Consider the following 15071-nt stretch of genomic DNA (forward strand, 5'->3'; position numbering starts at 1 on the left):
GCGTGGACTCCGTGTATTGGCTTTGCGAGTAACAGCAGTATTGTGCGACTAAACACTTGTGTGTCTTCTATCTCATGACAGCTTCATTGAAGAGCTGTATGGATATATTCAAAACCACTGGTATGAACCTACAAATTCTTTTGAATGCATATAAGTAATACAGCATGCATTGAAAGCCATATGTTGAACCTCACCGTATTGGAACTGCATAGTACTGTATCGTCCGCAACCGAGATTCTCCTTCTTCTTTTAGAAGACTGGACTTCAAACACATCGTTTTCCTCTCGTTCCAACTTCGAGATGTTCGATAAAGATGGAGCGTATCATGACTTTCCAGAACCTAGAGCATACAGTGAATGTAGTTGAGGTTAGTGATTTCGCTTTATGTAAAATAGGCCAAAGTCTGTCAAAGTAAAGTAGGCCACGAAATACTTTAGGCACGTCGCCATCTGCACCAACATCCAAACTTCAATAAACACCTGTTTCCATCAATCAATAAATAAATCCCACCTACGCCCACTGCATGGCATTAGCCTCTCGCGATTTGCGGTCGAGAACACATGTAAGCATATAGAGATAATCTATCGTGTTATGTGATATTGTCGCCATTGATGTTAGGTGCCGCTTCAAACAGGGTTTACGATGTTCTCACAATTTCTTTGGAGCCGCGAGTCTGGCGCAGGATAATACGGACCAATGTTTTCTAAATTCTCATGTGAAACGGGCTGCCCAAAAAGCCAGCTCCTGGTAATTCGGCCATTAAAAGTGGCATCGTAATATCCCGTAAACTATTTACCTGCCTTGTCATACCTATTGCCAGCCAGAGGCATGCTTTATTCAAGAAAGTGAAAGACAGATTGTCGGCAAAATGCGAAAGTGGAGCCTTATGCTAACCCAAAAATAAAGGTAACCACGGCCAGTTGAATATGCAGACCCCCTGAGATAGGCTTATTCCTTCTGAAGAAGAAAAAAAAAGCAATCGTATGTCGATTAATTTAATGATTACGTTGTAACATGACCTTATGGTGGGCTTCGTCTGGTGTTTGAGCGTTTATGCGAGAAAGAAAGGCATTTTCACTTCGTCTTCACTTGTTTACAAAATCTGCGGTGATATCAGTTTTCTCATGACTAAAAACAATTCAACTTGCGACGTAGAGGGCATGTGCTTCGCCTTATGAAGTGCGTGCTCGTTACAATTTTCCGTAGATTACCTACAAATCTATAATGGGTGTCAAGCGCTTTCTTTCCTAAGCGATTATAAAGAGCTAGAGGTTCAGTAAATTTCAAGAAAGGCTGCTTTTATGATATTAAAAATTGTCTCCCTATTTCTATATTACTAATTTGTACAAGAAGGCTACCAGCGGAGGTTTCAGACATTGACAGGTGCAGCCTAATTTCTTCAGCCAAGTTTCAATTTAGGAAACGACGATCTGCAGAATTGGCCCTCCTTTTTCAAAGGGAATTCATTTTATCTATTTCAAATTAAGAACATGGTCCTAAGTATATACATCAACTTTACAAATACTTTTATTTTTTTCCTTCATTTCGTTGCCGCCAGCATACTTTTTCTTCACCTGACTCTAGTAGTCCTAAGAACAAAAGTAGCACATCCCTAAAAATTATTCATGAAGGCTGAAAACTTAGCTGTTTAACTGAACAAATTTATGCAAATAAATATTTTCACCAACCTTGTTTACCAGAAGAAAAATATAGAATGCGTACACAGTTTAAGATACTGGAAGTTATTTCCCCCATAATATGGTTTCAAACGTACAGTCTTTGCCAAAAGTAACCAGGCTTCGTGTTCCGCTTCTCAATCGGGTAGCAGAGTATTCGTACCACTTCTGAAGCTGTAATTCTGCGCAAAGTAAAGGGGAGCTCCTGTTCTCACATCTCAGCATTTGTAATACTCTGGAAATCCGTGCTGGCTTTACAATACAAGCGAGAAGCAAAACATGCAGCCTGGTTACTTTTGGCAAAGAAGGTACATATAGAATTGGGTTGAGCACATTATCGCGTGTAATTAGTATGCCATTGCGGCTGAGAGCGCTATTATCATACACAGAGAAGGTTGGTGTTTTCTTCACCCTCTTTTTTTCCACAGTATATATTTATTGATTTCTCGTTTGGGGTGCCGCTTCACGTATACCAATTTCGACAAAAAAACATATTGCAGATTATAATTTGTTAGAGAAGTTTTTAACGACTTTATATTGCCCAGACATCAGACTATTTTAAACAGCAAATATTATACTCGTGCTTAACCTGTATTATGACATATTGTGTAGACCTTCCACACAGCAGGCAAATCAAAAATAAAATATTATTCCGTAATATGTAATGTTATAAGGAACGCACATTCTGAAGTCACAATATGCATAGAGCAGTGGAAGGTGGTCACAGCAGGAGCCAATTCTTGTACACAGAAATTATCATACCCTCTATCAATACTTCTAAAGTAGTTTTATAAATCAGGACTTGATATTTATACATTTCGTGTACTAGTCTAACGTGAAGGTTTATTACTCATTCATTCATAATTAATTCAATAAAATTATTCATTCAAATTTCGTGCCTTTTTGCTCTTCTGTTATGTGCATATTGCATATGAAGTTAATTCTTATTTATGTGTATTTTCTTATGTAACTGTGCTTGTCTTGCGAAACATGCTGCGGGCTCCAGTTAAGTCGCTCTTTTCTGAAGCTAGTTTAGCCCGCAGTATCCTCTATCAAAAATACAAATAAAAATGTATTAATAATATGTTTGTTAAATTGCAGAGCGAGAGCAGAGAAACTCTTCTGGGCATTGGTTCAATTTTTGCCAGTTTCTCCGCATTTTCATGTAGTTGAAGGGAAACTATGATTCTAAGCAAGCAGAAGAGAATAAGGACACATAGAATCTTGAACGTGCTCTGCAGAGTTTCAAGAATGTTATGGCATTAGCAGCAACTGCAGTAAATATTTGTCCCTTTGCGTATGAGAGCCCTGGAAACATTGTGGGGTGGGGCTCCGTGGCTCTCTCTTTTAGTGTGTGAAACCCCGCGTGCTTCTTTCTATTTGTATCTGCATTGGGGCTTGTCCGGTCAGCGCGAGTGCGTAACAGAGAGCTGTGAATTGCAGGGACAGCTTGATATTGGAGCGGAACCCGGGTGGATAATAGCGTCGGAAGCAAGGCGCTGTTGAGCGGCGGGAGCCCTGCGAGGGGCAGTTGTTCGGCCGGCGAGCGCCATAGGCCAGCCACAGGTGATGTACACGGACGGTGGCGTAGAGCCTTGCTCAGACGAAGACTGAAGTGGTGCTTCCAGAGATATGTTAGGCGTTTTTCTTTGAGTTGCTGCCACGCGACAGGCGATGTTCGTTTACCGCTTGGATAATTTTTGTCGCTGCGCATAGCGCCTGTCGCGCCGCAGAGTTTTCTATATTGCCGTTTTAAAACCCTGGTCTTCGTATTGTTATATTCTTGGTTTTGCATTGTCGAGAGTCTTTATTGCATGTCTGCATTGACGCCCGCTGTTTCAAAGACAGACTGGATTTTTCACTTGCCGGGCGAGACGATGGTTCGTGAACCTATTCTCTAGAAGGCAGGGACTTTCTTCACACTCGTCGTTGCTATATACAGAACTCCATATTTTGAGTTAGTTTTGTTCTTGTAGAGTAGCGCAGTATTAGCTATACACTTTTCACTACTTTGTTTGCTTTAATCATGTTCAGCAGGGCTGTCGTTATGAACACAAATATAAGGAAGGCAAAAATGCAAGAACGTAAGAAATCAGTAATACTGAGTCCTTTGTACCTGCTTCTAATATACCTTTACGAAATGTAGAGAGCAATAGCCTTACCATTTAGTGCAAGCCAATATTCTACATTTATTGTTCGCCCTCTTTTCGCAGCTAACTAAAGAATATTGCAGTATCCTGTTCGTATGACTGGATTATGGTATAACGGTCTATTTTATTCTTGAATGCTAAATTATGCCTTAATAAGTTTATTATGCTGTCGCACAAGCAGCTATAGTGCAGCCACAAAAAATGACGAATGGTTAAACAAGTGATTAAATAGCAGGGAAATATAAGACTCCCGAAAGATCGGTTACGGACTGGTCCACGAAGAAAGTTTACCGTATTCATAGTCATAAGATGATGAATATCATTATATCATAAGCCCGACTCTACTCACTGCAAAAGGAAGGCATCCCCCATTTATCTGCTAATTAACTTTGTCCTGTGCTACCTTCATTCACTTCAGCCTTGCGAACTTAGCGTCATCCACCCATCTAATCATCTGCTGCTCACAGCTACGCGTGGTTGACCTTGTAGTGTCACTGTTTACTCTTAGGTACTGCCGGTTATCCCATCTTCACACTACATGCCTTTCCATGACCATTTCTTCTTCGTTACTGCGATTAAAATGTCAGTAAATTTAGTTGTTTTCCTGTCCCACTCTGCACGCTTTCTTTCTGTTAGCTACGCCTACCACGTTCCGTACCATAGCTTTCAGAGGTGTCCTCAGTCTAAAGGGACGACGACCGTGTTGTTCGATGTATTGCCGTTTTATAATTCTGTGGATATCTACAAGTATGCCATTGTACTCGCAAAGTTTTAGTGTCTCTAGCACCAGCGCATATTACGAAAAATGCAATAGAAATCGGAATCGGGAAGCTCTTCCCAACGAGACCAACCGCCATTTTGAAATGCTTCTGGAACGTCACAAGAGAAAAGGAGGTGGAGCGTCGTCTGCAATGCAGGTTTCAATACCAAAGCACACATCTCTTTTTCTTTTGTGCACGATTAACACAATGGTCACCCCTCATGCAGAAGTGCTTAGTAAAAATGTTACTGCACAAAAGCGATAAGGTATGTTTCCTTCAGCATAAGGCGCGGTTACAGTAAGCAGGCTCACCGGATAGTTTCCTTAGCTCATCGACGCACTGATCTGTCGAATTACACCGGTGACGCTGTGCGACATTCTTAGTATATCTGGAATAGGTTCACGCACGTTAGTGGCACTGCCGAAATTTGGTGAGGCATGTAGTTTGTAGGTATTACATTCCATTGCGTTTTGATAACTTTCGGATAAGATGCATCAGGACGCACGCTACAAGCGTTGACCTGACCAGGGAGTGGTGATTATGCCTAGTTATGTGTCGCACATGCACCCGTAGTGGCTCCTGTTGGACATAAATGCGGGCTGCACAGGCGCGGGCCTCATAAAAATGTGCCCCACGACGGTTCAGTGACGACCACCCCTTCAGCAGCGGCGCTTATAGTTCCTGGGCGCGTACAGCAGCAGATTTACCTTATGCATAAAATATTATCGACGGAAACTGACTGGGAATGCAAAATAAAGGCTATGTGCTATATTGGTCAGCAGAACGCAAATCACTGAATAATCTCTGCGAGTCGAAAACTGCATCAAAAACTATAAAAACGTAAATGAAATCAAGTACATATGTGCAGGCAGTCGGGCGAATTGTTCTGCTTGCTGAGGCCTACCAGAGTAGCAATGCTGTCAAGATTGGAATGATCACCAGCTATTGAGGTATAGCGGGAAATGAAAGAGCTGATGAGGAAGCCGAGCTAACTAATGAAGACTAGCCTCCCACACACCTCCCCTGCTCAAGAAGTCACGCCACAGTCTTACTGGCTCGTTCAATGCAGTCTGCTATGCATCTACACTGGGACGATGCAAGCCATCACCAGGACCGCATCTGCAGGCTAGGTGCAAGACCGCGACCTCACGTACCATATAAATTTATGCGTCAAAACTCTGCTCCATCAGTTACGGCTTGGAGTCGCGTACACCAAAGGCAACCTCCACAAGATCGGAGTACACGCAAGCCCCAAATATGTGAATTGCATCAAACCAGAGACAAGGTTTTATATTTTTGTGAGTGCCCTAACTGTAGTGACGCGAGGAGGGCCTTGAAAAATTCTCTCAAGCATTTGGACAGCCGCCCTATCTCATAGGAAAAACTAGGTGCCATGGCAAGACAGATAACCGGTGCATGATGAAGGCCGTGTTCGATTTTTTGAGTGAAACAGTCCAAGGTGACATTTGCCTGTGACATTTGCGCCTACTGTAAAGTGAGCCAGTATCAGCTGTGCATACGCGCTTGTGCTGAAACTGGTGTCAGTACATTTGAGTTTTTTTTGCTGAAGTTCCTCGTGTGCGTGTTTCCGCATTTGTGCCGGCAAGTGTGTTCAGTAACAAGTGAAGCGTGCCCAAGAAATATTCGGCATGTTGCCTTCTACGATTGGGCATGGCCTCCTCAAGTGTGCGAGTACCAGATGTGTATGTGGTACTTTGAGGTTTTCTGAAGTGCATCGTGTGCGTGTTTCTGCATTTGTGCTGGCATGTGAGAGTGCACAGCTCTTTGTAATAGTAGCGGTGTTTGTTCAGTGACAAGTGGTGTATTTCCAAGACGTGTGTGGCATGTTGCGTCTCACGAGTGTCGTTCGATGAGTGTGTGTATGGTCTCCTCAATAACTCGGACCACAAGTGAAACCTCGCTGTACTATGACATCTTCACCCATCGGTCACTCCCGAACTCTCCTTTAACTTCCTCTTCCCCCTTCTCTTATGTGTAGTAGCATGCTAGGCTCTCTTTACCGTCGGGTGACCTCTCAAGCTTTCGTCTCAATACATTACTCTGCCTCTCTCTCTCTCTCATTACACCGGTGACGAATCCAGCACGACCAACTGTCACCTATCGCCTTAGTTTGAGGGTTTTGGCCCTGCGAAACCGATGCAACTGCTCAGCGGACGGTCACCCGATCGGTTTTGGTCACATTGGAGGCCGAGCGAGAGGTTGATACCCCGTGAATTAAAGGCCCGAACAGAAGCGCTTGTATAAAGCCTTACCGTGTTAAAAAAGCAAAACGAGCAACTACACTTTGTGGTTCCCCCTTCTCTTAGTAGCGTCCTTGGCCAGAAAATCAGTCGGCGCCCAAGTGTTGACGTGTACCGCGGCGAGCAGGCGTAGAGCGCGTACACGGGGTTCGGGTGTGCAGGTTCAGTGGTTACGAACCACCAGTTCATGAACTTTAGCAGCTGCATGTGGCCATCGAACGTAGTTATGGCATTAGTGGCGAAATATCGACGACTCCTTCCATCACGAAGCACTCACAATAATCGGAAAACGCACGTTTAGGCTCAAGAGTCGGTTGCAGTCGCTCGACCATGGCAGCGGAGGAGGCGAGACGGAGACGGCGGTGGCTCGAAGGCTCTTGATTGGTGCGGGCAGTGAAGCCCATTCGAATCGCGTTCGGTTTCGCGATGACTAGAGTGAAGCTACGGCCACAGCGTATGCGTTCGTGCGCTGGCCGTGGCCAGATTGAGCATAGATTTGCAAAAATAAATTATTAGCCGAAAATGATCAAGTTTGAGTAACCCGCGCATTTAGCAGCAAGTCAAGAAGGGTCGCGTCTTTAAAAATGTCTCACTGCTTGTCTTATGTCGCAAGGTGTGGTCTAGCGTTTGAGGTATGTTTGATTGGAATTTCGTATTAGATGTTGAACCGAAAGAGCGACGGGCGATAGATTAGCAGTCAGCAACACAGCGTTAAAACCTCCCCCCTTTCGCGGCGCACATGTCAAAGAAACGTTGGGCATATACCTTTTCCCATGTGGAGCACTTGTTGCTAAAACAAGCTAACGCTTATAACCTACGAATAATTAATATGCTTTGATTGTATTGCAAAAGTATGCAGCATGAACCCATCTATTTCAGCCTCCTTGTCAATTTCTAGGCAATTTCTAGATGGAAGCCCTAAACAAGTCCGAGGATCTCCACGTCCGCATAATATACTCAAGACTTCTCAAAGAAAAAAGAGATTATAAGTATGTAATCTTTTTGCTGGAGAAAAAATTTTCAGTGTTCACCGTCCAAGCCGTGCATTTAAAAGCGCGGCTGACAATCCCAGACAGCATAGGATTGATATGTCGCTGGGACGTCAGCGGCGAATTGTTGCCAGATCAGGAGTTCTTTTTAAAATAATAAAAAAAAAATCAATTTATTAATGCCTACCGCATTGCATGAGCTAACGTTTCGGGGAATTAGAGTTGAAGTCTTAGCTCTCATGACAATGTTAAGCAGAACCCTTTTCGTTAATCGCCATGTTTCAGCCTCATATATGAGTACTGTGGGATTCAGCTGTTACAGGCGTTGCTCTTCAGTGATACCAGTACGCTGCTATTGATAATATATGGAGTGCCTTCCAAATGCTCTCCATCCAAATATTATTCTTCTAGGTATTTCGCCTATTGCCATACGAATAATGTCGATTTCCAAGGCATGTGACATTACGTCAACCGGACGTGGATGTGTTTCTTGCCTAATGAGCGAAATTAATGCGTGATAGTGGTCATAAGTGTGCAATGAGTGTAAAAAAAATCTCCCGTCAGCGAGATTTGTCTGTAAGATGTGTCATCGAGACTACGCTAGTCACAGATACTGTGCGTTTCCTTTTCTGTAAATCAATTATAGAACACCGGCGAACTTTGATTCGTTAAGGTGAACGTTAGTGGCACTCGACTAGGGGCACGGGATGTATCAGAAACGCTCAGGTTATTGACATTTCTTCACTGCCAATGTTGAAGTGCTCTCAAAATTTTGTTTTACTGCGTTTAGGACATCAGTACATCGCGCTTCCTGTCTTGTTATCTATTCTCTTTGGATCTCTTGAAGTTGCACCTGTCATCTGGTTTTTACAGCTTTCAAAGCTGTACAGGTGGTGATTTGAATCTTTTTCTTAGCCGCGGCTTTCTACGTAAGTAGCGAGTACCGCTTACAGGCAACTGTTACAATTATTTTTCTCGTGACAGATCTTCGTAAACTAGTTTGTGTTTCTATTCATTATTCTAGTTACTTCCTTCTTTTATGGATCTCGGATAACTGCCTGGACTGAACCACGTAGTCACAACTTTGCCTTGAGTTTTACATAACCCGTACAATGTATCAAATTACGAAAAGAGTCTTTTTGCAGGCATTTCGCAAAGGTGCCAAGTTCTCCCTCTTCATCGGGAATTTGTTGTGCAGCATGTAGAGACCGCTCATCAAAATATTTGCTCAGACCATAGTTGGGGGAAGCCGGCTTTTAAAACTTCTATACAATGCCTATCGGATACCACCTCCAATGGACATTGTCTCAGTATACATTGTGACAGTCAGGCAAGAGAGGGATGAGAATTCAGATGCGATCAACAAAGAGACCTGCACGCTCTCACCTCTCCACTCGGAAAGGCGGTTTCTGATGGGATGACTACAATTTCGTATCTTCCTATATCTGCGAGAAGCCTTCAGCTCATAGAAATTTGGCAGAACTCATTTACGCGAACTTTGTTGCAACCTCCAACGGTAAAGCCTTGCTGAATCTTTGCAGATATAGTGTTTTACTGGTAGCTGTCTGGCGTATTGGGCAATGCACTGGTGTCAGCTGTCGTATCCGGACACTTTACTATTGTTCGTCAAGCGGAGGAATGTTTGCACTGTATATAATTTATTCGCAATGCGTGCACCCCTACACCAACCGAAAGTTTATTTCTAAGCTTCCAAACTGAGTTCATGCAACTACTAGTATGCACTTTTAAAACGCCGCCAAGATTACGTACGACCGCGCCGACTGTGTATATGTTTCATATTTACGGTAGGCGCTCGTACTAAATTGTTCTCATATGCCAGTGCCATTATTTCCAACAATATATTATGCAGTACAGACCTGTGTCTGGAACCTGAATGTTGCTGTTCCGGCGGCGACCTCCGCACAAAAATTGGATGTACTTATGTCTGCTTAAGTGCAGTAATGCGAAAGCATGACAAGTTATGTCCCGATTCATGGTAGATTCGCCCGATTGAAAGTACGCTATCGAACTTCAGCAAGATAACCTGTGTATGGCATATTTGCCTAGGCAAATTAGGTAAATGTAACATTACGAAGACAGCGATGCCGTTGCGCAGCGCGAGTGCGTTGCATTTCACACGAGGCATGAGATTTCATGGCAAAAATATAGCGTTGGTTCGAAACCAAGAGGCAGCAGTGATTTTTACTGACAGTTCGTGCGGACAGGCACTTAGTAAGAATCTTGTCCACAGATCCTGATCACAATTCTTGCCCACTCCACGTATGACGCAATCATTGCGTTAAAGTTCTCAAGTGGAGCTGAAGCTCGAAATAACATAAAAATAGTTTGGTGAGAAAACGCGGGAAAGCGAATGACTAGGGAAGGTAAACGTGCAGTCTAATGTTCGGCGAAATATTTATATTCATTATCCTGTTATGTTGACCAGACTGGACATCAAGCACTTCTTGTAGCCGCTTGTTGCATTTTTTGTATTAGCAGGGTCGTTTTTATAACTATTGAGAAAACAATATTTGTGGACAAGACCGACCCAGCAATTGTAAGGAATGTCACCTGCATCTACTCTCATCACCAGCGGCTGTGATGTTTAACTGATGCTTAATTAAATTATTGAAGGCTGTTGGTATATAGGTAAGAGCGATACTAACTGGCAGTACAATACGTACTTGGCTGGGATCTTGGTAAACGTAGATATCTTCTTCCTTTGAGTAGACTTCTACTGAAAGTACTGACGAGAGCGTAAGTTCGGTGCATAGGCATACCAGGGCATGTATGAAGTATACACCTAACTTCATTTTCCTTCTCTCTGGTCGATGATGACAATGCTCCCTATTTTATAAATTGAAAGCATGTTCATCGCAGCTTTCAAATAGATAAAAGTGACAAGAGGTTGTCGTCCGCTGAAGGATGTGCGCTAAGACGCTTGTTAAATGAGAATAAAAAAGGAAAAGGTTGTGACGACAAACCAATGTTGACTCGCATTCATATCTACGTTCGTTTAATTCTTGAATTGTTAAAGTACGAAATAGCTTTTGATTCCTTTAAAAAGCATTTCGAATGCTCCATAAATGTTATTTTGTAAACCTATGGCTTTTCAACAGGATGTTCATCCGTAAAACCGTTTTTATCTTGACAAATAATTATCCCATTTGAAAAATGCGAGATCATTATTGACATGCATTCGTTTAGTTTATTAAAGGGACTGGTTTCATGAATATGTGCGGCCACGGATTGTGTACCATGTATATTTGTTTCCTACACAATAACGATAGATGTTGAATTCCCTCTACGCCCGCTTTTTCACTATAGTGATTAAAACCTGATCAGTGTGTTGATCTTATGTACAAGGAAGCAGACGAAGGGGACGTGGAGTAAACAAGTACTTATGCCTTGTTTCCGGTAATTCGCAGTCACGACGCCAAAAGGCAGCTACGATGCCGTAGCGTGTACGGTATATCTTAAAAATCGTGGTAGTGCCAGGTTTTTTGAGGGGTATTTAAGCGTTCCTTCAGCGATTGGCGCGGCTCACCTTCATAGAACAATTAATAGTTAACAAGACCAGCTGATGCCTCGCTTCTGCTCATGTGTATGCTGTAGGAAGAAACGGGCGGTCGTATGAAGCTACAGCAATTTTAGAGCTTCCTGTGGAAATGTACGCATCCAGAAATTATAAAATATCTGTCCCGGACGGTTTTGTATCGCTTCCATTATTTCATCCTCATCTTTTGCTGCATGTACAAAATATTCTCATCCCGTTTCCGCAATGATATATTTGTTAATATTGTACGGACTGTAAATTAACAATTAAAACTGAAAGCGTCGTTTCTGTATATATCCTTACTCTTTTCAATCCAGTCAAGCGCTTGACAATGGAGCCACCTTTTCGCCTTAGTAAAAACTGCAATGCTAGTTTATCCTGAATTTTCGTTTTGTGTGTCTTAGCCTCTTAGCGTCCAGTGCGGAAGCTACTGCTGGCCTTATGTTGCCCGTTACATCTACATTCAATACTTTATTTCTGTCTACTCCCTTCACTTCCTTCTTGGCCACAATGGACAGTTATATCGGCCGAGGTATTCACTAATAGTTTTGAAGGACAGAAGAAAAGAGAAAGTGTAAATTTTGCCAGAAAAAATATGCACTGTAAAAAGTATAAGGCTATTGTAAAACCTTAAACTCTTTGTCGTTGCGATCATTGCGGTGATTTTATGAACATCGGCTCACGCGGTCCCAACTAAAGCATGGCAAGATATACAAAGATCGCTTTGCTGATAAATGGTTTTCACTCTGACCACTACTGAAATTTGGTTTTCTTATTACTACAGGATTGTTCGGCACGGTCAATAAATCACTAGGGCATTCCGCTGTTCAATGTGACTTCGTATGTGAAAATCCTGGTGACAATGTTTCCTTATGGTAGGCTGAAAAAACTTCGGACTGCTGGGCACTATAGCGGAAGGTGAAATAGGAATCCTTAGTAATGGATAGAAGGACGGCATGGCGTCCCTTATGGTAAGCATGTAGCTACAGAATGTCGACGACCAACAAGCGCATTTGCTTATTGCTCTTCGCATGAAATTAGCTTAGGCATATCTATGTGAAAGCTCTACCTGCGAGAGCACATTGTTTCGGTCAATTTGCTGTTTAACTTAGCGGCTTAGCTAATCCTTACGAACCTAATTATGCTGAGGAAGGAGCAACTGCATTCTGTGTGCATTTAAACAGCAAGGTACTCATACATTTGATCTCGCAGACGTATAAGCTAAGGTAAACGTGCGCGTAAAACCTATAGATAACAAACTCAATTAGGCCAACAGTAATAACGGCAGTCTCTTCTTTAGGCTAAGTTCATATGTGATTTCCTAATTTGTGCTCGCTTTATGAGCTGCCTCATTACCTTTGCCTTTCTCCTTGATCTTGGTAATGGCCATACATAGTGATGGTTGTCACTGTACTCATAGTGACGCCTAGCAAGGAATAATAATAATAATATTAATAATAATATTAATAAATAATAATAACGCTCAGTAACAATATTACCCTTGTGGCTTAGTGTAGCTTAATGTAGTTTAGCTGGCACTTGCATTAAATTAGCCCTTTACAGTATGTATAGGCTCTTTCCGTGTAAATCCCTGTCATCGTGACAGATTGTGAGGAAGTACTGGGCATCAATCCCGTGTACCTCTCGCAGACTGATTAGAACAGTGGAGTGTCCGTAGGCAGGACTTTGAGTATTCCATAGTTTTTAAATCTAGACTGAAACACGAAGATGCTGGCACATTGTCTCGAGCACACCTGGAATTGCCCCGAATAGTACGGACGATGAAGTCCCTTTTCTTAGCGTCATATTTTCTGTGACTTAAGTGCGCTGCAATGGACTGATGCAGACCTGAAACTCGTAATCGATGATTAGCAGCCTCTAAATTCTACCAAACCCCGACGGTTCGCTAAGAACGTGCCCCCGTTTTCTTCTCGCGGCGGAATTGTCTACAAGAAAAGCGCCTGAAACAATGACTGAGCCTCTTTTCTGGTAAGCCTTGGAGATCGCCATGGTGAGCCTACCTCTAGACAGGCTGTGTACGCATACTTCCTACGGTGAGCCACGCATACTACTGACCCAAATTTGATGCTACCGTCCATTGATATGGTGGAGCTGGCCGCGAGTGTCACTGACGCAAGACACCACCATTGAAGCCAGCCGGTTTCCTGTAGCCTATCCCAAAACCGGTGGTACCTTTGTATAGACATTTTCGGCTCTTTTCCTCTATCACCAGCTAGCAATATGCGGATTATCGAGGTACTGTCTACAGATTACGCAGAAACTATGGCGGTGCCGCACATAACATCTACGGAAATACCGCGATTCTTTACAAACAATATTGTTCTATGGCACGGCTTCCCTTCATATGGAACCACTATTATGGCACTTAATGTGCAGCGAGGCTACTTGAAGTTTTCTAACTAAACCATACACATCACTGCAAGGCTGCTGTCTGCCACTCCATTTCATGGTCTTACCGAGAAGGAAGGAAAGGAAGTACGAAAAAAGGAGGGCAGAAGGCAGGGATGTTAACCAGAAATAATTTCGGTTGGCCACCCTGCACTGGGATGGGGATTGGGCGGATTAAAGGGTGAGGGCACAGGAGGAGAGGAGGTGAGAGAGTCACAGTCTGTCAATCAGACTAGTCTCTCCTAAAAAGCGAAGTGCCTTGTAGGCTTTGAGTACAGATGACTTTTGTGGCCATGACCACAAGATATTCCCTTCCGTTAAGGGGTGAGTGTCCAGATAATCCAATGCAGTACGCCTTCTTTCAGTTGCAAAAACAGGACACTCACAAAGAACGTGCTCAATCGTTTCGTCATCGCCACATCGTTCACAAGCGGGGCTGTCAGCCGTCCAGATCAGGAACGCGTATTTGTTTCCGAAAGCAACACCAAACCATAGACGGTACAGTAATGTTGTTTCACGACCTGTTCTGTGGTGGGGTATACGCAGGCTCAGTTCGCGGTCCACTGCTTTGAGGCGACGGTTGGAGAACTTCGGGTTTTCCACGCTGAATGTGTCATCTCTACAGCCAAACAGCGAAGCCGGCTCGCTGCATTAGCCCTCGTTAAAGAAATTTGGACTGGAAGTCCGTCGTTATGGGCAGAACAAGCAGCGTCGTCCGCCTGGTTATTTCCTGCAATGCCACAGTGTCCTGGCAGCCACTGATAGATGATGTCATGACCTTTAGATATTGCAGTGAAGTGCATCGTGTGGATCTCTGTAATGAGTTGTTCATTGTTCATTGCATGAGTTGTTCGAGAGGTTATTAAACTAATAGTAAGGTGCTCGCAATGCACACACAGACATGCGTCACAAAACGTAGGACGAATCTGAAGACTTCTGACACTGCATTGTCCATCGTACACACACATCCACACCCGAGAGATTACAATAAGACGTTCGCACTGTAATGCGCCATAAGTCTTTAAATTCATCTAGCCAACTAGCCCGCACACGCAAGTTCTACCCTAGGACGAATTTCGGCCTTATGTGACATTCGCATTTGATACGGCAGTCCAAATAAGACCCCCTTTCTCTCATTTTCGCCTTGTAAACGGAAATGGACTGCAGGCGATATTCGACGCCATGCTGCCGTATGCTGCTGTTAACCAGCTGGCTGAAACTGATTCTGAAGAATTCGAGAACTACGCTTAAGAAGCTCGGCAACTCATC

The sequence above is a fragment of the Amblyomma maculatum genome, chromosome 10 (genome assembly GCF_055883805.1).
Source record: "Amblyomma maculatum isolate TAMU_Amacu chromosome 10, ASM5588380v1, whole genome shotgun sequence".
Classification (NCBI taxonomy): domain Eukaryota; kingdom Metazoa; phylum Arthropoda; class Arachnida; order Ixodida; family Ixodidae; genus Amblyomma; species Amblyomma maculatum.